Source organism: Callorhinus ursinus, unplaced genomic scaffold (assembly GCF_003265705.2).
Source record: "Callorhinus ursinus isolate GAN/ISIS: 27379988/994484 unplaced genomic scaffold, GSC_fseal_2.0 scaffold113, whole genome shotgun sequence".
NCBI lineage: Eukaryota > Metazoa > Chordata > Mammalia > Carnivora > Otariidae > Callorhinus > Callorhinus ursinus.
Window position 1 is genome coordinate 52,912 of NW_027397175.1, and position 25,964 is coordinate 78,875.

Sequence of the window (25,964 nt, forward strand, 5' to 3'; positions counted from 1 at the left end):
GAACTTGCAATTTTTCATTGCCTGATCTTTAAGTGCTGCCACTTCTCTTCCCCAAACTTGGACCCATCTCTTAAATGCATTTATATTTACAGGAGGAGAGTAAGTGAATAGATAATAGAATAGATTTCTTCTACTGTGGTTTCCACAACAGTGAAAAATCCAGGCTTTTCTTATCAGAACTGGCTGGAAACATTCCACACTGGAGATGTCAAGTCATAACAATGTGGGGGGAAAAAAAGCTCACTTTGCTCTCAGAACAACACAGTTCTTCTATAGAAAAGACATTCTTAAAAGCTGTTTGCAATATCCTACATTAATTTCCTCTGGAAAGGCATCTCATACAAAGGGGTCTTATAAATGGATTAAGTGTGGTTGAGCGCAAAAGTACAGTAAGCCCTCTGTCAGATGCTCTTGAGGGTGGATACCACAAACAGGGGCTTCCTTCATAAGGGTTCCTTGCAAATAGCTGACTTGGAAGTTTTGTGACCAGTAATAACCTCCTTAAAAATAAACCACTTATACCATCTGCTTAACAGTAGTCTCTAAATTATACCAGGAATGTGTAGCTTTTCTGCCCTGGAAAATGTCTTCCATGTTGACAAAAGGATAAACAGAGGGAGGAGGCAGGGGCTGGGCAGCCCTGGATCTTGGAATCCCATCGCTCGCTGTGCACCAGCATTGTTTGGCCCCTGCCTACTTCGCTCAGCATCTTCCGCAGTAAGAGTAAGTTTCAGACGGGGAAGAGCAAGGACCCACCTCAGCATTTCCGAGACCAAATGAGTCAAAGTTGGACAAGGACAGGTGAGGACAAGCAGGCAGAGGAGCTAGAACGAGCCCTTGGGGCAAAGAGGGTATTGGTTGGAGCCCAGGCTTTCTGAGCCAACTGAGACATGAATGGAAGAGTGGAAGAGAGATCAGGATACCGTTTTTAATATCTGACAAGGGTGTATTAGAAATAACTACTTGGACCAGAGACCAATATGGTTTTTATATCTTTCCTCAAAATGTGGATTCAGGTAAATCCATAAGGGGAAAGCGAGTTTCGCAGAGAATTCGTTATCTAATCTAACTTACGTCCACTGCGACGTAGCATGACTCGGATTCCACTGAGAATTCGCGAGAAAATGGCCCCCTGTGAGCCATTTCACCCACTCACTCACCCCACTGAGCCATGTGGAGCTCTCATCATCTCACATTTCCCTTCTCCGTGGCGAGAGCCCAGGAGAGAGCGAGGGGAGATGGCCATTTCTCCCCAGTGCCCCTCATAAGGAAAGTTCGCTGGGAAGGGTGAGGCAGGCACGCGAGAAGAACAAGTGAGAAACTGCAGCATGTCGAGCCCAGAGGATCTCCCCAACAAGATCGCAGTTTCTGTAAAGCAACAACTTCAAAATCCCTCCAAACTCAAAAAAGCTGGCTGAGGCCACCTCTCAGATGGTAAGAGAAACAATTTTGTCCCACACTTACTCCAAAGTGCTGTGCCTTGAATCACAGAATTATAGAGTTTTACTTGGCTTTTCTTTAGTTAAGTAACACAAGCAGGCGCCAAGCTAATATATAAAACCTAATTGAGCCTTTCTCTTAAACAATTTTTTACTCTTCAAAATGCAGCCAAACATGACAACAAGAGCGGGATGAAACAATTCTCAGAAAGAAAGCACTGTGTTCAGGAAATGAGAAAATTTAAATGAAAAGAAAAATACTTGCACTTGCACCAAATAAACTGTATTTTAGTGGGTGTCATCCAAGCCAAGAGTTTTCTCAAGCAAAGTGCAGACAAGCTCATTTGAAATTAGAAGTCTTCATGCTTCACCCAGTCAGCAATCTCTGAGGTCAGTCTCCATTATGTCCTGAAGTACTAGAAGGACGTTCCATGGCTGGCTCCAGCTGGATGCATTCTCTCTGTGATGCAAGTTTTCAGAGGAGTGCATTACACCCATGTGTGTACATGTGAACGCGGGCACGCGCGTGGTGCGTTCAGGAGCACCCAGGTTGCCTTTCTGCTCCCGAAGGGTGGAATGAACAGAATGCCATCACGCTGTGGACAAGCTTCTGGTCCTGTGAGCAGGTGGGCTGCTGGTCTGCCTTCAAAACCCCCTCCTTCCTCTCAGGCACTGTCAGCCCTCCTGCAGATAAGAAAAGGGAAAGAAACAAGAGGTACCCTGAGCCAGGCAAGAGGTCGACAGTGCATACAAGAAGGAAGACTGAACTCCAGCTACTCCCAAATCCCACCTGATTTGTGGTTCTTCCTTTTACAAGATTAGTCAAGGCAAAGTTGGGAGCTGACGATGAGAACTTATGAACCTCAAGATGTTGAGACAAAGGTATCTCATGGGACAAAAGAAGAGATGCGAGGCAGAGTCATATGGATACTTGTCTTGGCTGAATCTAAACTCAGACTCTTCATTGTTGCACTTGGACTTCAAATGGTGGACTCTCGCTGACATTTTGGCACTTCTGGGATTTCTCTATCATATTGCACATATTTATTTGGGTAGTTGGGCCTCAATCTTCTTCAGATGGTTTTTAAAACATCTCTTATTTCATCAAGTTGGAGAACAACTGCAGGAAAACTCAGTACAGAAGCCTACTTGAGTTCCCCTCAAACTTAGCACATGTTTTCCCCTTCTTCCTTTCATTCTAGGCTCCCCTAACCCTCACCTTCTTTGTTCCTTTCCTGTAACTTATTTAACATACGCTGCCTGGGATTGACAATGAATACATCCCTTTTAAACCTAGAAATTAACTACTCTTGAAAACTTCTCAAGGCAACATTCCTCGGAGTCCAACAATCATATAATAAACTATTTATGAGCAAAGCATCCTATTATGTGCTTTGGAGACAAAGCAAAAGCATGCCAGTCCTATATATTTAGTTATCTACGGCTGCATAACAAATGACTCCAAAACTTAGCAACTTAAACAGTACACATTTATGATCTTATAGTTTCTGTGGCTCAGGAATGGAGAAGCAGCTTCACTTGGTGGGTCTAGCTCAGGGTCACTCAAAAGGCTGCAAATCAAAGTGTGGGCAGGGTCTGCGATCACTTCAAGGTTCAACTCAGGGGAGGACCCACTTAATACGCTCGCTCACAGGTGCCTTTCCTCAAGGCCACCTCCACGCTTCTCCATGTGGCCTCTCATCCTCCAGGGCCCTCCTAGCAGGATAACCTGGGCTCGTTTACATGGTGGCTGGGCTGGTGGGTGGGGATAAGAAATAAAATAAAAATAAATAAAAAATTTTTAAAAAGGAGGGGTATTTACAAGTTATGACTACCAACAGATGGGGATCATTGGGGGTCATTTTAGAGGCGGCCTACCACACCCTGCCAGGCTCTACATCTTGGGCAAAGATTGACACAGACCGATACAGCATTGGAAGGAAGTTCTAGTAAGTTCTTTGACAATGGTAGAAGGGAAATTCTCCAAGATGGTAGGAAAAGGGGAACTTAATTTCATTTGAGATGCTGGCAAGGTTTCTTGAAGAAAGCAAAATCTGAGCAAAGTCTCAAGTAGACCTCAAAAAAGGCATTCCAGGCAGCCAGGAGAGCTTGAGCAAGCGGTCTGGGATTTGAATAAGTACCAAAATCCCCTGGAGGGCTTGTTTAAATGCAGATGGCTGGGACCCACTTCCAGAATTTCTATTCAGTAAGTGGTTGGGGCAGGGGCAGACTGACCATTTTCACTGCAGGCCATGCTGACGTCCTCAGTCCAGGGACCACACTTAGAGAAATGCTGAGCAAAGGATCAGAAATAGAGCATATTTGGAAAGTGACAAATAGATGTTTTTCTTTGTCAATTTGTACTTATTCAATTAGTTTCAAGATCCTCTTAGAATCAGTGGAAATGAAAGGCATTAGTCTGTACTTACTGAATGCCAAAACTATCCACTTTTAATGCTGGGTGGGATTCAGAGCATCTAAAACCATCATTTTTCAAATGAAGAAAGTGAGGGTAGGGGGTGAGATAGAGTTTTCTTTAAAATCAGATGGATTTTTGTGGTTCCCTCACTCAAGGGCTCCTGAAAGTAATATACTGGAGTCTTTTTCCTTTCAAGTCTGAGTGCTTTCTATTTGAAATGGGCTAAGGAGTTTGTGATTGACTCTCCCAATAGAATACTTACCCTCCATAAAATGCATATGCCCATACTGTGGTATGGAAGGGAGGCTGAAAGCCCTCTCACAACACCTTGGGGTCCATTACACAAGCTTCCTTGTGCAGAAGGCTGTGTGTAACTCCTACCTGGCTTCCATGTCATGAGAAGCCTTCCCCACACCTCTGCAGTCCATTAGGCTCCCTTGCCCTTTCTTTCACAAAGCCTCAGGTGTACAAAGTTGGGTGCCCAAACTTCTCTGCAACACTTGGATTTGGGTTGCTGTTTCTTTTCAAAGTCTAAATAATTAGTAAGATATAAGTGCAAACGGGGATGCATCCATCCTGGCTCCTGAAACGTGCTTTCTTTGGAAACAGGAGAGTGAAACCCTGTAGTTTACTCCTTGCAATGTGTGCACAAAATTAGCTTGGTGCCTTTGTTCTGTTGTCTGAGCTTTTGACACCTTTTATTTGACTGTAGTTAGGGAAACAGTATGAAGACATTTAAAAGAAGCCCAAGGGAATGTTACTTGCACATTCAAACACAGGCATTTGTGACATAATTCTCCTCTCCCTGACTTCCTCACTGTTGCTCTTCCTCCAGTCCCCTCCATCCCACTCTGACACAAATTCTTGCTCCAAAAGAAACAAAAACTCGAAAGGCAACTGAACTGTCACCCCCTTTCCACTTGTGGTTTCTGCATCAACTTGCAGAAGCACAGGTGTCTCTTCAATTGTGACATTCTGAGAAGTCCTCGAGCTCACCACCCACACTTCCTCCTGAGGGCAGGACCCGTCCCAAGCCTCAACCTTGGATAAGAAGGTAACCTACAGACAGGCTGAGGTTAGCCAAAACCTCACTCCAGCTTCTCTCATGCCCAGACCTGGTTTCCGAGCACACATTTGCTCACCGGTATAAAAGGATGCCATGTAGCTAACGTCTCCTTGAAAAGCGGAGAGGTGAGAATGGCAAACTGTAAATCCATTTTATTCATTGCCTTTACCAATTCAACCACAAATTGTTTCCTCTTCTCCCACTGAGCACCATTTAATGAGCTGTATCGGGCGTACAATGGAAGCAGTGAACCACAGATGGGAAGAGAACACATCATGTGAGCAAGCGCACGGGTCAGACCCTGCTTTCCCCACTTCCCAGCTCTTTAGCTGAGTTACTTAACATCTCCAGGCCTCGGGTTCCTCATTTGGGCCTTGGCTTCCCTCACCTAAAATGGAGGGGGTAAACTGGAGCTGTTGTGAAGATCACAGATTCCATGTGAATACAGCAGGTGTTCAATAAATGGTAGTTGTGACGGACCAGGCATTTAATAAACACGTGATGTTTGTCCCAAAGAAGCTCATGATCTCTGTAGACATTGTTCGCAGATGGTCTGTTCTTCATTGGCTCAGGACCACTATTGTGTTATCATACTCTTAATTCCGTCTGAACAAGAGAAGTCCAAATTTACCTGAACATGAGTCCAGGGTCGGCCTCTGCCTGAAAACCTCTGCGCTGAAATGCCCCGTATGCTTTTTCCAACCAAGATCACGTTAGGAACAACGTTATTTTCTAAGCCATTAGTAGGGAACCGTCAGAGAGGAATCATTCCCTGTATCTTCTGGGGGTTGGTAGAAAAAAAAAAAAAAGACTTAAGAAATGTTGGAGGCTGAAGCATCAGCCACTGACCTATATTCATCGGAAACAAAGATGACTTTTCAGAAGACGAATCTGTGGTGCACAGAGTCTTAGAAAGAAAGACACTTGGGCTGTGGAATCCCCCCACCTTCTCAGGGGAGGCTCCTGCCTCCGCCTGCCGTTCATCAGCCTTGATTTTGATGGGGCGATTTTTAGTCAGCTGCCTCGATCATTTTGGCAAGAACAAAAATCCTTTAAAAAATGTTACACTTCATCAAAGTGTATCATGAGACTTCACAGTCATTATGTGAATGGCCCCTCTGATGTGCTACACTTGGCAGAGACACAAACGGTAGGGGGTGTACGAGAAGAAAGCCAGCGTTTCTTGTGGAAAGCCGGCAAGCCTCGCCAAGCTTCTGTCAACAACTCCGCGCTCTGATCCGAGGCACTGAGCGTGCTGATGATGCTCTTGTTTCTGGAGGAAGTAAACAAGAAAATGAATTCCACCGCGCAACACAGCCTCTTTGTATCTTCAAAATGGTGTGACTGGACCCGAGCCAGCCGCGTTGAAAGTTTGGCCATTTATGTCATCAGGGACCCGGTACTGATGGAGGCTTGGATTACGACTTGGACCCAGCTAGAAGACCCTTCAGGGGCAGCCACGCAGCAAATAAAGGCATTGATTGGTTGTTGGGTCAATTTAGCCGTAAGGGTCCAGAGCACGGCTCTTTTGAAAAGCCTAATGGATTAGCTACACAACCAGTCCCACTGTAGGCCTTATTTTTCAAGTAACTTCAGGACGGTTTTCCAGCTTGGCAGGGAGCTAACTCTTCCTCCAGAGCAAGCTTCAGAGCAGTGCTTGTTATCAATAGTGGCGCTCAAAGGATTAGACACAGCGGGCTTTACAATTTAATGAAAACAGCTGTTGAAACAACAATTAAGGCAAACAATAGTTTGCATGGAAAACTATTAATTATGTAAAGTTATGCAGAAAGTGGAATACCCTTCTATTCAGGGCCTTCTAAAGTGACTGAGCCGCCTTCCATGCCAAGGCTTCAAGTGTCAGGAAGTGGGGTGCTTGTAGGAAGCGGCTCGCTGGTGGGTTGAATGTGAGTAGGGCTCCAGGCTCCCAGCTTGCTGCACCTCGAGTCATGGGTAAAATATTCGGGAAAAGAAGATGAGTTAAACTTACATTACCTTGGGTGCCTCAGATTTTTCAGACTAACTCAGAGCTGTCTTTTCACAAGTCTCTGAAATCCAGTTTAAGCCTTGTGGTTGGGATCTCTGCTTTTGCTTTAAACACACACACACACACACACACACACACACACACACACACTCTTACAAACCCCCCAAAACCATTTTTTTAAAGATTTATTTATTTGACAGAGAGAGAAAAGAGAGAGAGCACAAGTAGGTAGAGAGGCAGGCAGAGGGAGAGGGAGAAGCAGGCTCTCCGCTGAGCAGGGAGCCCGATGTGGGACTCAATCCCAGGACCCTGGGATCATGACCTGAGCCGAAGGCAGCCGCTTAACCGACTGAGCCACCCAGGCGCCCAAAACCATTTCTATAATATACCCCCCTTTCGGGCCTCACTCACCCTGAGAAATTATTAATGGCAATGTTCTTTTCTGAGTCATTAGTAAGGAACTGTCAGAAAGGAATCCTTCTCGGGGGAACTGCTGGGGTCCCTTGTTCTTTGGCCTAATAAGTAGGTTTTCCCTGCATCAGCATGGTCCAGTTTGGACTCAACCAGTCCTCTCCCTTCCCCGCCCCTCGCACCTCTCAACTCTCCTTCCTCGCTCTCTGCTTGCTGGGGCTTTTAAATTCATTGCTTCTCTCCTTGCAATTTCCATCCTTGACTAACAGTGCTAGGAATTGACTTATGGCTCTTCGCCTACCCCGTGTTCCACATCTTACTTTCCTCCCCATACGGGAATCACCAAGCCAAGCAGTCCCATTAAGAAGGTTATTAACTGTATACATAAACATTGCCTCCTGCCTACAGTTAGATTTATTTCTCGTCACTTCCAAGGAACTGGTTTTAACACTCTTTCCAGCGCACGCAACACCTTTTATTTGACTATATTGTTTTAGAAAGGCCTTTGGGAATTTAGCTAATTTCATGCTGGAACTTATTAAGTGGGATTTGACACTCTTTGATAATTCCAATAAACCATTAGTCAAGTCTCACTCCCTTCAGGGAAGAAATGAAAGCTTTATTAGTCATAGGGTCTCTATTCTAAACATGTCACTGGAATTTAGTAGCACATCTGTGTTGAAATGCAATTGACTTTGTGAATAAATAGAACTTCCCCTGAAACTATAAGAAAGCTGTCATTGGCTATCACCAGTAAGAGAGCATGTGCCTTTTTCAGAAAACTCTCTTTAGATTCACCTGTGCATTTTGAAATAATTCAATGAACTTAACTGACTGACCTGTGAATATTAAGGAAATGAACAGCACATATGGGCGCATGCACGCATGCACACACACACACGTTTGCAAATTCTCTCGAAAGTACTTGGTTTAGGGCACCTAGATGGCTCAGTCGGTTAAGCGTCTGCCTTCGGCTCAGGTCATGATCCCAGGGTCCCGGGATCAAGCCCCACATCGGGCTCCCTGCTCAACGGGAAGCCTGCTTCTTCTCCCTCTCCCACTCCCCCTGCCTGTGTTTCCTCTCTCGCTGTGTCTTGCTCTATCAAATAAATAAAATCTTTAAAAAAAAAAAAAAAAGAAAGTACTTGGTTTAGTCATTTCTTTCACTCAGGATACAAGAACATGAATAATCTCCTTCCCTTCTGTGGACAGTTTAAAAATCTTGAGAGATCATATCTCTCTCTAGAAGGCCCCAGAACATAATTGAGTGTGCAAATGAAATTCATTACCAGGGTCACAAACAATAATCCAATTAACGTGTATGTGTGTGATGCCTTTAAAGTCATTCAAACTCAAAATCACATTCATCTTCGAAGTATCACACAAAGTACCACGTCCCAGCATACTCCAGTTCACACTTTGCACCGGAGAGTACAAAACAGCATCAAGATTGCAAAAGCAATTATTCCAGTTATCCAGATGTGGTTTTTCAATCATTCTAAGAATTTTTTTATTTTTATTTTTTTAGCAGTTCATATTCCGTGGCACCACTCACAGCTCTCATGCTGGCACGGTACTTACATCTCTTCATTATTAATTCAGCTCATGGAGCTTAATTGGACAAGGCTAGAGCGAATTTGACAAACATCACAGCAGCAGAAAAAGCAATCACTCTTTCAAGATGAAAATTTGTTTGATGTCTTACTGTGTAACTCATTTACTCTCCTTGGGAATCATGTGACCTGAATGTTAATCAGCCATTGATTGGTTTCTCTCCTTGGACAGTCACATGACTCGAATATTAATGGACTGGCACTCGGTAGCTATACTGTTAGGCAACCTTGTGATTGGCTGCCAGGTTAAGATACGGAGATAAGTGGGTGCTTGATGAGCACTTGACAGAACTTCACAGAAAATTAAGGCCCTAAAATAGCATGAGAAAGTCTTGTCAAATCAAGCATGATTATCATTGAATGCTTAAGGAATTCATCATCTGCATGAAATTGATACACTTCAGCACCAGCAGGCCCTGGAGTCAGCAGGGACTCATCAGATTTTTATTTATATGTGTTCACCAAATCACATTAATTCTGAGAGCTAAAACATGCTAAGGATGAAGGTTATTTTCTGTTCAATCTAATTTATCTATGACAATAATCATCACTAATAATGTGTCAAATTGGATTGCAGTCATTTTATGCATGCATGCTGATTTGGAAAATAGTGTTAAACCATCCCGTGGTAATTAACAACCGGTAAAGGTATGCCGGGGCCTGAAGTAATCAGCATATCTAGATGGAAAATTAAGTTTTATAGAATGGATTTATAGATACATATCCTTATTTAATTCGGAATATAAATTATTCCTGGTAAAAGCCGACATCATTTTTATAACACCATTAAAGCCAATAACCATTGAGGGACTCGCATCCTTAATTTGCTCCATCCTTCATTTTTTCTCTCATTTTCTGTGGTTAACTTTCTAATGGGTGTCACTTCCTTCTTGACGAGTCCTCATTTTAGTGGGGTTTGGTAGGGCTAAGAGATGAATGAATACGCACTGGTTTAAGTGTTAATCACGGATGAAGGACATGCATCATACCTCTTAATACACAATGCTTTCTAATTATTGGCGGGGGGGGGGGGGTGGGGGGTAGGCAGCAAGGAGAATACAAAGAGGGGGGTGGGGCCAGACTTTGGCCTTTGGGTGTTTCTCTATTCTTTCTCCTCACAAAGGGACAATAGGAAATTTTGCAGATTAACTCATAAGGGATTAATGTTTCTTGGGGAATCGTTTAAGCCTAAATTGCTTTTATTGAAATACTTTTTATGGAACAGAAGTTGGTTTTGGTTTGGTTGTTTTTGTTTTTTTTTTAAATAAACTCCTGCTTTATAGGGCATTATTGGAGTAATGGAGTATTGGAGTAATGAGATCTTACAGAAATGTTTACACCCTTTGGTGAGTGTGGCTGAAATGTTTCAGAGGAGAATTACATCTCGAAAAGGGGGAACATAAATACGTGTAAATGTTGTTCCTTTCCCACCACTCCCCCACCCCCATCTTAATCTCCGGAGCGACCAGGACAGGCCGCTATTCTCTGCCCCTCTCTCAGGAGGTCTCTTTATTGATTAAATGAATCTGCTCCAAAGACTGGCTCCCAGGCTCTTTGATCTAATCCGATCTGATTTTATCCTATCGCTTCAGCAGGACATCGGGGAATTAACAATAAGCAGCTTTACCACAAGTGTTTAATAACTCAACACAATCTCCTTATGGCTCCGAGCTGCTCATGTTCCCATCCAGTCCACGGCAAACAGTGTAACAGATTGGCCAACCCCCTCCCCCGAACCTGAGGAATTTTCATGCACTGTGAAACTAATCGCTTCAAGTTCCTTCATAAATCACACAAAGCAGATTTTAGCATCTTAACAAATTGAAACACACACACACACACACACACACACACACACACACACACACACACAACCAGGCAGAGTGGAGTAGGGGGCAGGGTGGCAGAGAACTCACCCTCCAGCTATGGGGGGACAACCCAGGAGAGTTGAGCTCCCAGATCCCAGAGAGGGTAAGGGGCCGATGTAAAATCACTTCTGTCCTCTCATGCAATATGTTTCTCATCTCCTTACATTCTAAAATGAATGAAATAATTTGGGCAGGCTCAAACATCACAATGCTCCGAGCTCACAATGATCTTATTTTTTTTTCCCCACTGTGATGGACACGAGGTGGTTTCAACAACAGGCCTCTCATTGTTGTTCCTGTGACAAGCCCTTGAAGTATGCGAGGAGCACACAATTAAGCAGGGATTGTGCATCCTGTGTGGCGCAGAAAGCCAAGATGTGAGGCTGAGACGATAGGGCCCTTGGACTTCAAACCTGCGTACGTGCATAAAGGAACCTCTGAAATAAGCATTCTTGAAATGCCCTTTTTTTTTTAACCTGGAGCTGCCCCTCTGTATACATCCCTAGCTCTAAATTGCAAAGGCAGAATTCACTTACTATCTTCCTTACCACCCCCACCACAAAAAAAAAAGTGCACGAGACCCCTCTTTTCTAAATATCATGAGCACAGTTAGTAAAGGTGATTCTCTCCTTTTCTGAGACTGAAATGCGGACGCGGTGGCTCGCCCTTATGTCAGAACACACAGAGCAGGGAGCCTGGGAGAAATTGGGCAGGGAAAGCTGCTGGATTATTAGTGCCATGGGGAGACTATCGCTCCAGTACTAATCTCAAATAAAACATCATTTAGTTGCTCTATTTAATACCTACTGTACATCAGAATTACCTATAAAAACAGGTTTTGTCACAAAGAAAACAGCCCCATTTCCCCATCCCCCGTCACTCTCTCTCCATTACCCTGGCAGGGCGGTGATTTCTCGCCACATCCGCAGAGTAACCAAGTGCCTCTAACTGAACATCTGGGGGCAGAGGGAATTTTATGATTTAGGTTTAGGACAGATTATTATTACTATGGTGAGATCTTTTTCCATATCCCCAGGGCCCAAGGTACTTAAAAATTCACTCAGATACAGCTGGATGCTTCATTATTGTTTTCCTAAGTAAAAACATTTATTTTTATATCCTTATATCCCTCTCCACCCACATCCATTCATCAGGATTTATCCAGATTTTCCCACACTCTATGAGTCCAGCATTTTGAGACACCTCCTTCTCCCCAAACCAGCACCCCCACCGCCACAAAAAAGTCTACTCTGATTTTGTGATCTACTCAATATGGAATGGCATGCTAACATGAATAGTGTTATTATTTCCTCTTTGGAAATGCCTTTTGCCTTACTTTTTTTTTTTTTTTCCAGATAAACTATGTCATAACAGAAGAATCCCTGTGAAGTTCTCCAAAGAACTCTATGCTGCTTCCAGACCCTGGAACTATAATTATGCCTTGCGAAATTAAAACAGAAAGAGTGTCCCCTGCCAACTGTGAGTGCCCCTGTTTATATCACAAAGAGATAGCAAAATGTACTCAGGAAGGTTCCAGCCAAAGTAATTGAGAGGACTGCCTGAACTGAGCTCTGCTTTCTAAACATTGTCGCTGGGTCAGAATTGAGAGCCCGGGAAAGGAAAATAGAGGAGGAGAACCCGAGCCAGGGGCCTGTTACTTTTCCTGCCTGGGCATGATGTCATGGAGTTCAGTGACTCTGGAGGCTGGTGTTGACTGAAGTCATGTTGCACATTTAGGTCCAGGTGCTTCTACTGGGGAGCTTCAGACCTGTCACTCCACCGTGCGGTGGCCTTCAAATGTTCTGAACCCCTGCACTCACACACAAAAGTCCAGAGCATTAGGCCAGGGTGTCAACACATTCCCGACGTCAAGTAGTACAAAGACGATTCTTCTGCTTGCGGTCAGTCACTTCGCAAGCTTGTCTTTCTTTGGAGCCTTCTTTGTAGGCTGTGGAACTGGAACATAACACAGAGAGACAGAGAAAGACAGGGAGACAGAGAGGTGTAGTGAGAGAGAGAGAGAGAAGAAAGGGCACTGAGAAAAAGGGGGGCAGAGCCAAACCGAAGCCACAAGTGAAAAAAAAAATCCCTATAAAATAAAAGTGCATTATGTTTTTGTATATTTTCGAAATGTAGCCAAACTAAACCATTAAATGAGGATTTTGTTTCACAAAGTCTGCAAACTATTCAACCACTAACCCACTATACCAAGAATGTGGTGCCAACCAAAATATGTCAAGATTAGTAGTACTCAATAAAATCTCAAAACCAAATGACATGCAAGCTGTATTTCATGATTAGAGCGTTTCCTTATGTCAAGGAACATACATATTAACTTGTTTAAACACAGCGATGGGCTGTCACTCTGTTTGTCAAAAGCAGAGGAAGGAGAATCTAGTGCTTACCAAACCCATCCAGATGATACTTCATGCTTTCTATCTCCCTGGCAGATAGAAAGCATGGACACCATCCAATTAATCTTTACATCGTCTGAGAGAAGAGGAGCTGAGGGAGGGACAGAGGGAGGAAGGGAAGGCGGGCGACAGAGAGACACCACTTCCCACCATACAGAGCAGGGTAGTGAGAGCAGCGTTTGAAACTGCCTTGCCCAAGGTCCTGACCCAAGTACAGAGCTGGGGTTGGAATCGAAACGCTTCCTTTTTTCTACCCAGTCACCAAAACTGCCAAATGCGAACACTCTGAATCTTTTTCTTTTTAATCTTAGGAGCTGACATTTGCATAATGCGTTAATAACTACAAAGGGCTTTACGTTTTCTCAGGAATCCTCACCCCCGTTCCTAGTCAGGTATGTCTCGTTCTCCCCTTTTTACAAAAGAGAAGCCCAAGTCTCAAAGAGACGAAGTGATGTGTGCCCAAGCAGCTACAAGCACGCACAGGGACAACCAGAGCAACACCCGTCTCCGGGCTCCGAACAAAACGGGACCCACACAACACGATGCCGCTTTCCCAGCACGGCACCTTTTTTTTTTTTTTTTTTTTTTTGCACTGAAGCGCTTGAGTTTGAGCTGGATTCTAAAAATGGAGAGGGGTCATTATCTCATTCTCTGACTGTCAACAGCACGGCGTGGCTGTGTATTTCTACCTGGCAGGAGCCCGAAAGGGAGGCTGCTCTCTCATTTACAAACTATGGTAGTAAGACACGTGATTATGTGAGGAACACTTGAGGGGCCTTTGGGGTGAAATGGAAAAAGCAGAGTCCGCTCCATCTGTTATTCAGGTGCTGCTTCACGTGCGCCAGCCTGACAAGCCTGATGCAGCCAGAGCACCTGCCCCCCCCAACACCCACACACATCCTTGTTCTCAGGGGCCTTCTTCATGCTGGGGAATCACTACCTCCCTTCAACTACCACCTAAGCCCTGGGGAGTGATGGAACAGAACTGGAATTCAAACCAGTGTCTCCTCTGACACATTACACTGTGGTTCCTTCCAGTCCGCACCTCACCCCTCAGCCTGAGGGGGCCCACAGAGCCTACATGCTCCATTCCCAGGCCCCCACCCCCAGTCCCCGACGCCCTCCTTAGCCTGATGAGAAGCCGGCCTTTCAAGATCCAGGCATCACGACGGCGTTCCCTGAGACTCAGCCACATGCACCTGACTCCAGCCAGACTTCACAGATGCCTTCCGTGAGGGCCTGCAATGTGTCCCTTGCCCAAATTCAAATGTGCAATCCTTAACCCCCTTGTACCTGAGAATGTGACTATGTTTAGAGAGATGGCCTTTGAAGAGGTAATTTAGGCGAAATGAGGTCACATGGGCGGGAACTTAGCCAACGCGACAAGTATCTTTATAAGAAGAGGAGATTAGGGTACAGAGAGAAGGCCAAGTGAGGACACAGTGAGAAGGAGCTATCTGTAAACTAAGGAAAGAAGCCTCGGAAGAAACCAAACCTGCTGATATCTTGATCTTGACTCTCAGCTTCCAGAACTGTGAGAAAGTTAGTTTCGAGCCACCCCCCTCTGCGGTATTCTGTTAGGGCAGTTCTACTAATAAAACTTCTTATTCCCGATCCCCACCATGGTCTTTCACACACAGCCATGGTTCCACGCATGCTGCCCCCTCTGCCTAGAACACCTGTCCCTTGACTGTTGGCCAAGTGGACACTTCTTCCTCTCCAGCGTTCAACTCAAATGCCAGGTCTCCTCCTCAGGAGGCCTTCCCAGCTAACCACAGGCACCAAACAGTTGGGCTGTGATAACCTGGAGGCTGCAACACACCTCTATCATGTGGCCATCGCCTACACTTCTCCGATGGCCCGTCCCCTCACAGACAGTGAAAAGGGAGCCTCTCTCCCTCATTTCCCCAGCCCGCCACAATGCCTATCACAGAGATGACATTCATTTCATGTGTGATGAGGGGACAAAGCAGGGACTGGAAGGAAGGAAACAGCAACTGCAGTAGCAAGAACTAAACCTCACTGTCTGCTGTGTGCCAGACACGGGGCTAAGTGCTGCACGGGCACAAACCAACTCTAGCCTCCCAGTAACGGTAGGACGCAACTAATACTGTGGTCCTCACTGTTCCGCCGAGAACCAAGGCATTCCAAGATAAGTAACTTGCCCAAGGTCATGCAGAGCCAGGGATCTAAAAACCACGCATCGGCTTCAGAATCTACCTTTTTAAGAAAATGTCTTCCGAGGAAAAAGAAAAGGAGGAAAGGGAAGGTGGGAAGGGAGCAAAAGATACCTCACGTGGCAAGATCTTAAATTCCTGGAAACCCAGTTTGCTCATCTGCTTCTCTCAGGAGAGGCTCAAGTGAGAGAATCTAGAACGACCGAACACACAGCCTCTATTTTCAGGAGGCCTGCCCCTTGAAGACAGGATTTCAGGGGGAGACATCTTGCAGAGTGGATAATCCTAAGAAGAGACATTTCAAAGAAAGAAAAAAATTCCAAGATGAGAGCTGGAAAGTAATGCTTGTCTCTTCCGAGCCAGCAGCGCCCTGGGGGCACCTCCCCTCTCCCCCTTTCCCTGCCCCCCTTGAGGATTTGTGCCTTCCCACTGCCCCACCAGGAGGGTCATCCTAGTGGGGTGTTGCTCCTGGTTCCAAAACCACACATACCACCCTTGAGAGTCCTACAAATTGGGGTTATATTAAAATTTCAGTTTATCAATCTGGTTTACTGGACTTAACACGTAGAGCTGGGCGGAAGGGTCTCCTGCCCGTTTCCAAACTGGACTTCTCTGGGTTCCGTTTGTTTTAAATACGGTCTTCAATGCCGGGCCTTAGTATCTCTTTTTTCTTTGATTCATAAATGCATTGAGCATCACACAATGACTTAATGAGGCCTGAGAAAGAGACATGTCTCGTCATTCTACACCTGCAGGCTACGCTCTTCTTTGAAGGTTTTTCAGATGACCTACTTACCTAGGCTGGGAGCGGAACGGTTAAAGCGCTCGGAGGAAATCAACTGTAAATAGAAAGGCTATGTTTAACATAATCCCTTCCAGAAGACTCTCTCTCCTGCGGTCACTGTAATCAACCCCGTAGTATCAGGTGAAGGTTCTTCATTATCTCCCTGTGGCATTATGTCTCACCACATAGCTGATAATAAACTGATGGATTATCAAACAAGATTACAGCTTTAGCAAATAAAATCATGTTTTCTGTGAAGAGAGAAAAACGCTCACTATCCCTATCTGCCTGGCTAAATATTTACATATCACAGGCTTTCTAGAGTCCCTGTTCTTGCAAATCTGATTTTTAAAAAACAACACAGAGGTTAAGTTAACAAAAAAGGGAACACACTGTGCTTTTGACACTAAGCTAAATGCACCTCTGGGAGAAAACAGGGACTGCCTAAAAGGTAGAACCAAGTAAATCCAAGGCCTCAGATGCTGGGGAGATCAATGGGTAGGTGTCACAAAAGACAAAGCTGAATGTGTTTCAAGGGATTCAAATGCCTACTTTAAAGGGAACATAAATGAAAGAGAATAGAAATCCAAAGCATGCATGCAGCCCTGTGTGTTGTGTGTGTGTGTGTGTGTGTGTGTGTGTGTGAGAGAGAGAGAGAGAGAGAGAGAGAGAGAAGGGGAGCAATGGGCTTGTATAAAGTCTCACGCTGGTCTGTCCTTTACACCTTTCAAAGCCCTTTCTACTTCATTATCTACATCCTCTCCCCCGCCCCGTCTTCCTCGATTCCCCCAATCTCTCCATTTTACAGCTGACATAAAGCGAAGCCTAGGAGAAGTAACTTGCAAAAGATCCTGGAAGGCAGGCCTCAAACCGATTTTTGGATTCCTAGGGCAACCCCCTTTCTGCTCCAACACAGGGTAACTCTCCTAAGGGAAAAGAAGGGCAGAAGGTTGGTGTTTTTTTGTTTTGTTTTGTTTGTTTTTGTTGTTGTTTTTTCCTTAATTTTAAGCTTCTTGTGTTCATATTGACAAATCTGATGTTGAATTACTATTTGGTTTAAGATTCGTGGACAGAAATGGATGTAACTTAAAGTAGGAAACAGACATTTTAAAAAAATGCCTGTCTTTTGAGAGACAGACAGAGGGAGATGGAAAAAAAAGAGAAACAAAGAGAGAAATTGCTTTGGGAATTGTACTATACTGGACAGTCTAAATTTGTTACCGTCCCAGGGCAGAGTACAAAGCAGTGATAACAACCACTATGGCTAGTCATACAGCAAGTTATTTCAGACGACCTAACTTCCTTCCATGAATGACAGATCTTGCAAACATGGAAGGGCAAAGAGGCGTGTGTCTCTGCATGTGAAATTCACAGAAGCTCTTGGTTCCAGTGATTTTTTCATCTGCTACACACAAAACAGCACCAGGCTGACCTTCGCTGCAAAGGAATTTCTGTTCAGTGGACTAGGGCGGTCCACAAAAGCACGAGGGCAAGATGCTCTGTGCTTCTGCCTCTACTTTGTCAGGGGGCATCCGGTCTTCAGGCAAATCAACCAGAGTAATCCTGGAGTGAGAACAGGCCGCCCCTCAGGCACCGTACCTGAGGATCCAGTGTTCTGTGCACATTCTGGTCACCCAAAGAACAGTCCTGAGTGCAAAAATCATGAGCTTACACGTAATAAAAATGTAAGGCTGGGCTGTTTTTCCTCTTCTCTTGATACTGGGTCCTCCTGTGCTCCGCGAAGATGCAGCTCAAACCGATGGAGATTAACCCCGAGATGCTGAACAAAGTGCTGACCCGGCTGGGGGTGGCCGGCCAGTGGCGCTTCGCGGACGTCCTGGGGCTGGAGGAGGAGGCCCTGGGCTCGGTGCCTGCGCCTGCCTGCGCGCTGCTGCTGCTGTTTCCCCTCACGGCTCAGCATGAGAACTTCGGGAAAAAACAGATTGAAGAGCTTGAAGGGACAAGAAGTCAGTCCTAAGGTGTACTTCATGAAGCAGACCACTGGCAACTCCTGTGGGACCATCGGGCTTATCCATGCAGTGGCCAATAACCGAGACAAACTGGAGTTTGAGGATGGGTCAGTCCTGAAACAGTTTCTTTCTGAAACGGAGAAGCTGTCCCCTGAAGACTGAGCAAAATGCTTTGAAAAGAACGAGGCCATTCAGGCAGCCCATGATGCTGTGGCACAGGAAGGCCAATGTCGGGTAGATGACAAAGTGAATTTTCATTTTATTCTGTTTAACAACGTGGATGGCCATCTCTATGAACTTGATGGACGAATGCCTTTCCCCGTAAACCATGGCACCAGTTCAGAGGACTCCTTGCTGCAGGATGCCGCCAAGGTCTGCAGAGAATTCACCGAGCGTGAGCAAGGGGAGGTCCGCTTTTCTGCTGTGGCTCTCTGCAAGGCAGCCTAATGCCCTGAGGGGGATGTAGCCTTTTCCCACCCCTTTCCCTTATACATGAAACCCACCCTCACCAATGCAGTCCAAAATGCTTCAGTACTTGTGGAACACAACTGTTCTCCTTTGGTTCTGCAGATACGCTCTTCCCCTTGGCCACACCCAAGCACTAGCAGAGCTCAGCTGTTGATAGAGCAGTTTGGTATAAGCTTCAGATGGCGAAGCATTCCCCTCCCCCCCATGTATGTATTGTACCTCAATAGCTAATGCTTTAAATGGCTACTACTTTAGTTTGTGTCTGTAAGTTAAGGCCTTGGATGTGGTTTAATTGTTTGTCCTTAAAAGAAATAAAACTTTTCTGCTGATTAAGAAAAAAAAAAATGTAAGGCTGTAATTCCCTTTTGCAACGCTACGTCATCTACAAAATAGATCAAATATAAACTAGCGAAACCATGACTTTCCCTTTTAATAATTAGAAGTTTGAAAAGGAGATAGTTTTTTTAAATATAAGAAATATATCAATCAATACATTTCAAATTATCTACAACTTGATATAAATATCAGCAACAAATGTGCATCTTTCCTCTCCCACATCTTTTTCCCATCTCCACAAGAATGGTCTCTTTACAGTTTGGTATGTGTCCTGCCAGTTCTTTTTCTATTATATATATATATATATATATATATATATATATATACACACACACACACATATATATATTCTCCTACTATATCTATTATACACACACACACACACACACACACACAGACACACACAGATATGTATACCTCTACCAATATCTGTTTTGGCCTTTTTTAACACATTATATAGTTGAGGTTATACTTTATACACGGTTTTGTCACTTTTTTAGAAAAGAAATATTATATGTCAAAGATCTTCTCAGGTTAGTAGTGCCTCATTTTCTCTTTAACTGCCCCTTAACTTTCAAGAATATGGATGTTCCATAAGTTACTATGGATTCTCCTACTTAGATCAATTGATAATGCCATAAACATTCAGGTGTGTATATTTTGTGCACATGGTGGGAATACTGAGTTAAAAGAAATGTTGGGTTTTGGGCTCCTGGGGGCTCAGTCAGTTAAGTATCTGCCTTTGGCTAAGGTCATGATCTCAGGGTCATGGGATCGAGCCCCTCAGCTGGCTCTCGGCTGGGCATGGATTCTGCTTAATATTCTCTCTCTCAAGTTTTAGGAATTCTATATATTATTGATCATAATCCATTTTGAATTACATAAGCTACAAATACACTATATGACAAACTTTTGGTCATAGATTTTTTTTATTGCCTTTATTCTATAGAAGTTCTAATTTTATGTTATAAAAATCTGCTAATCTTTTTTTTTCCTAATGGCCCCGAGTTTTGTGCCTCATCCCAAAAAGGACTTTTCCACTAAGTTTTTACACTTAGCTCCTTGATGCATCTGAAATTCATTTTTCTAAGAGACAGGGCTCTCACTTTATTTTCTTTCCAAATCAAAAACTAATGTTCCCAGCACCATTTATGAAATTGTCTGCACTTTTCTATGTAATCTGAAATTCAAACTTGTCCATATAATAAATACCCACACTTGCTCAGGACTCTCTAATGCCTATTGCAATTAGCCATCTATCTTCTCTCCAATCATTTCAACACCGTTTCAATTGGTATGGCTACATGTCATGGTCTGGTATCTGGAAGAACAAGTCCTCTTTCATTGTTCTTTTTTCAAAATCTTTATAGCTGATATTGTACATTCTCTCTTTTAAACCTTTTACTAGACATCAAAGAGATAAATAAGAATTTTAAAATATGTGTGCGATACAAAGAACAACAATAAAATGAATATGGGGCGACTGGGTGGCTCAGTTTAAGTGTCTGCCTTTGGCTTAGGTCATGATCTTGCGGTCCTGAGATCAAGTCCCGCATCGGGCTCCCTGCTCAGTGGGGGGCCTGCTTCTTCCTCTCCCTCTCTCCTCTGCCTCCCCCCACTTGTGCTCATTTGTGCTCTTTCTCAAATAAATAAATGAAATCTTAAAAAAATCCACAATAAAATGAATACATATATAACCCCCATCCTACATTTTGTCCTCCAGAAAAATTTTAAAATCAGTATATCTAATTCCACAAAAAATCGTGCTGGAATTATAACTGGGACTGCATTAAATTTATAGGTTAACCAGAGAGAAATGAACTGACACCTTTTAAACATTAAGTGTTCCCAAACTGAAACATGGTATTTTATTTTAATTTTTAGAGGGTTTCTATGACTGTCAGTTACATCTTATATTTTTCCTCATATAGGCACACACATTTCCTAATAGTTTCTGTTGCTTTTGTGCACAAGGCATTTTTATGAAACTTTCTGATTACTTACTGTGAAGATCCAGGTAAGCGACTGGTTTTGATAAGTCGATACTGTAATTCTTACTAAATACTCTTAAGAGTGCTAATGTTTTTCAACAGATTCTTTTGGATTTTATAGACAGAATATATATATATACACATATATATATGTGTATATATATATGCACACACATACATATATAGTATTTATATAAATAAAATTTATATAAATAATATATAATGAAATATTTTGTTCTTTCCTTGTTTCTTCTTATTTTTATTCTTATCTAAAAGCTTCAGCTAGGACATCTATTATTATTTTGAGTAAGGGTAGTGATAATAAGCCTTCCTGTCTTATTCCTGCTTTCAATGGTATACTCTATTTTACCATATAATTTTGTATTTGCTTTAGATTTCTGGTAGATACCCTCTACCAAGTTAATGAAGTTTCCTTCTCTGACTAACCTAGGAATTGTTTTATTTCAAATCACAAATAGATGTGGACTTTATATCATGCATTTTTTAGCACTCCTTGGGGTGAACCAATGGTTTTTCCTCCAACTTTTTAATGTAGTAAAATACATTAATAAGATTTCCTAGTGTTCAGCTATTATTGCATTCCTGAGATTAATACTACTTGGTAATAATGAATTCAACTTGATACTATTTTACTTGGAGTTCTAGATTTATGTACATAAGGAAGCTTGTCCCGAAGTGGTCATTTTGAGTATGCATGCAGTCACTGTCAATTTGGGTATCTTGACTGTATATATAAAGATAGCTGAGTTGGGATGATTTCCTTCTATTTATTTACAACAGGGATTAACTGGTCCTTAAGCATTTGTTGATTTAAAGCTCATAAAATAGTTAAGACTGCGTATCTTTGGGAGGGTTGATTTTTTTTTTTATTATTTTGTCAATTTCATCTATTGTTCTCTTTAGGTTTTCTATCACCATTTAACATAATATTAGTAATTTACATTTTACTAGAAAAGTGTGTCTTTTCAAATAGATTTTGAATATGTTATTTCAAGGTCGAAGACATTATACTTTTATGATTTTTAAAGATTTCCTCTCAATCTGTAGTTAAGTCCTCACCCTTGTTTCTACAATATATTTGTATCTTACCTCTTTTTCTCTGGATCAGACTCAACAAAGGTTTTGTCTGCTTCATATACCACTTCAAAGCAGCAGCTTTGGGTTTTAGAGAGAAAGTCAATTGTTCTGTTTTTTCTATGTCATTAACTTATTATCTCCATTCTTGTACATTCTTGTTTATTTTACTGCTTCTTTTCTCAATTACTGAATTTTCCAATCCCTTCTTATTTTCTAATAAGTGAACTGAGGCTATAAAATTTCCTCTAAGTGCTGCTTTAGCTACAGCCAACAAGAGATGATTGGTAGAGCTTTGTTTATTTATAAATGATTAATAGTTCCTGTCTTTATTTCCGCTTTAAACCAGGAGTTATTTAGAAGAGAGTCTATCCTTTTTTTTGAAATATGTAGATTAAGGCTAGAGGATTCTCCTTTTGTTGTTACTATTTAATTTTATTATATTTTTTAAAAGATTTTATTTATTTATTTGACAGAGAGAGAGCATACATAAGCAGGGGGAGCGACAGGAGGAGGGAGAGGGAGAAGCAGGCTTCCCGCGGAGCAGGGAGCCTGATGCAGGGCTCGATCCCAGGACCCTGGGATCATGACTGAGCTGAAGGCAGACGGTTAACTGACTAAGCCACCCAGGTGTCCCTAATTTTACTATATTTTCTTCAGAGAATATGAATGACTTCTGCTCTTTGGAATTTATGGAGGTTTTCCTAGGAGACTTACATATGATCAAATTTTGTAAATGTTCCATGGATGCTTGAAAATTGTGTCAATTCTCTAGTTGATGATCATCAAGTTTATAAATATTTAAAATGGTGAATTATACATGTTATAGCAAGGTTGTTAAATGTGTTTTAAAATTCTATCTCCTGAATTTATTCATTTTTGAGAAAGTTATAGTAAATTCTCCCACTATGATTGTGGGTTGTCCACTTCTCTATATTTTCATCATTCCTTTTTTTCTTTGCTTTGCTTTATATTTCATAACTTTGTCCTGCATAAACTTCATGATTATTGCATGTTCTTGTCAAACATTTTTTATTGCTTTTATTTGGGGATGTCACAGAGTTTAAGAGCGTGTTAAAACAGGAGAATGTAAGCCATTCACATTTAGTGTCACTACTTCTATGTCTGACCTACTTCTGACGACCTATTTTCATGTTTTCCATTTATCATTCTTTTCCATCAGTCTCTTTTGTCCTCTGCCTTTTGTTGAATTAATGTAGTTGTTCCATTTTTTCTTTTTTAAATGTTTTAAAAAGACATGTATTCTATTCTTTTCCTATTTTTCTTAGGGGTTGCCTTGACATTTTAATATTCACATATAAATATATATATCTTGGGGCACCTGGGTGGCTCAGGTGTTTGCCTTTGGCTCAGGTCATGATCTCAGGGTCCTGGGATTGAGCCCCGCATTGGGCTCCCTGCTCTGCGGGAAGCTTGCTTCTCCCTCTCCTGATGCCCCTGCTTGTGTGCTCTCTCTCTCTGTCAAATAAATAAATAGAATATTAAAAGTAAATAAATAAACAAACATATGTATCTTCTCAATATCTAGAAATAATCAGGATCTCTATTATCTTCCTGATCAAGGCAAGAATTTCAAGACATCTTCAGTTCTGGTCCCACCAGAATTCTGGCTTCCTATTCTCTAATCCCTCTATTCCTACATCTACTACTTATAGGTTGGAATTTTAGTTCCTTATTATTAATAACTGTTTCTTTATTATGTGTCAAATAGTTCTTTAGACTCAGTGATAACTTTAATAGTTTTGGGCCCAAATATTTCTTGTTGCTGTATTCATTTTGTTTTTCCTTTTCTTATTGTTTTACAGCAATATATTTTGGAATATCAAAGTAATCTGCTGGTCATGTCCAAAATATCTTTATTTGGTTCTTTCACTGGAACACAAATTTGGTTAGGTATAAAATTTGAGGTGTAAAATTGTTTACTTTCAGTAACATAATCTTTAGTAGTTTGGCTGTAAGTGCTAGTCACTGTTTTTTTGTGTTTTTTGGGGGGGTGTTTTGTTTTGGTTTGGTATTGCTATTGTTGTTGTTTAATGAGAAGAAAAATGTGTTAAATTTTCCTGTGTGGGGAAAAAAAATTACTGAAGTTCATGTTTAAAACATATAGGAACTGTCTTTTTTTAATCTAATTTTGCATGGGGCAAAGAAGCAAAAAAACTGAAACTTAAAATGGGATTCATTCTTATAAATTCTTATGTAAAATGAGTTCTAAGTACCATCTGCTAAAACGAAGAGATTAATGATAGAAAGGGAACCAAAAGAGCTTCATATGCTATTCAAGTCACTTTCTAAAAGCCTTGGAACTATATTCACTCTATAAGGGGTCTGATAAGGGTAGGTAAATTGTTTTCTACAATAGTACTTTGCTCAAATAATTAGCTATTGATAATAGGTAATACTAGTAACAACAAGGGAACCAGAGCATACCAGTGTATTTGTATTTCTTTAAATTTTGCTCTCATGCACTATGTTGTTAATACAATAATTTGCCACTAGAAATTGTCATGCTTTATCATTTTAACAGAAAACTTTTTTTTAGAGAAACATCTATTTATGAACAAAGAATTTCACCATAATCTTTGTTCTCATTCTAGTCAATGGAAAACTTAGTCATTGAAGTCACAAAACTTAATCCAAAATATACCACTAAACACATAAGTTTCATGGGCTGTTGTGAAGAAGGAAATAAACTTTCTGATGACCACTTTTACACATGGAAATCTATAAAATGACAGAAAACATTTTTTCCTCCCTCTTCCCTTACCACCATCTCCTTCCCCTCAAGTTTTCTTGTCATTGGAAAGGGAAAAAACTAACTTCACAGAATCTTATTCAAACCAAGAACAATTCACTGTTTGTATTTCAAATCTTCTGCTGAAAGCTCGTGCCTTTTCGATCACCCACACCATTCCTCACCAGCACAGCCTCCTGAATGACTAACAGTGTTCAAAATAGAATGCACAAATTATAGCTGCTAAAAGGTCACAAAGAATCAACTTTGTTTGACAAAGTTTTATTAGACAAATTAATCAAGAAATGTTAGTGTGAGTAGTTATCTTTGGCTATAAAAGGAGGGGTAGGAGGGGCAGTGAAGTTAAGAGGTCTCTACAATCATTTTCTGTATATCTGGGTACTATTTAAAACCTTTACAATGACAATATAATCATACAGAATCATGTAATATAAAAAAAGGCAAATATTTCAAAAACACAAAAGAGAATATAAGCCATTAGAGATGACCTAGTCACAAATCCCTCAGTTGGAATAAAACTGGTATTAGAGAATGTAACTGACATACCCCAGGTCACAGAATAACCCAGTTTCTAACTCTTACCCTCCCTTGAAAGGAGGGAGGTGGGGAACAGCAAAGAGCTGCTCTAACAACAGGCATCCTCCCTTGAGAAAACAAGAGATGCCAAGGCTTGAGAGATGAGTTAACCCAGAAACCACACAGGAAAACTTTGGTTCATATACTGGAGGAAATAAAGAAATATGCCAAAAACCAGTGGATATGAGTTGAAGAAAGGTTAAGGATTCAAGTCACAGAGTCAATCCAAAGATTTGGAATCTGGGCTATGGGAACCAATCAAGACATTAGCATCAAACTGGACCAACAGGTTGCCTCCAACACCTCTAGAGATTGAACCTTTCCTTTGTGAGTTTATTTAGTGGCTCGGTTTGTTATAAACAATCACAGGGATGGGGTGGTAGCTGACAGTAGACTGCTGTCTAGAATGTAAGAACAACATGTTGAATTCTAGTTTAAGCATCCTTGCACTACTCTATCACACGCCAAACACCGGCAGTAATAATTTCTCATCTGCTTATCTGTGAGTGATGCAAAAACAGATATAAAAAGTGGGCTAAACCCTTGGGTAAAAAGAGCTAAAATCCTTCAACAGGAG

The 25,964-nt window shown here is 42.0% G+C and overlaps 1 long non-coding RNA gene and 1 pseudogene across 1 annotated transcript in view; one reads left to right on the forward strand and one right to left on the reverse strand.

Moving 5' to 3' along the window:
• LOC112838537 (uncharacterized) overlaps nucleotides 1–25,964 on the reverse strand; it is a 173,998-nt gene that overhangs the window by 49,854 nt on the left and 98,180 nt on the right. The gene's annotated exons all lie outside the window — the stretch shown is intronic.
• On the forward strand, nucleotides 17,892–18,921 carry LOC112838534 (ubiquitin carboxyl-terminal hydrolase isozyme L1 pseudogene; annotated as a pseudogene).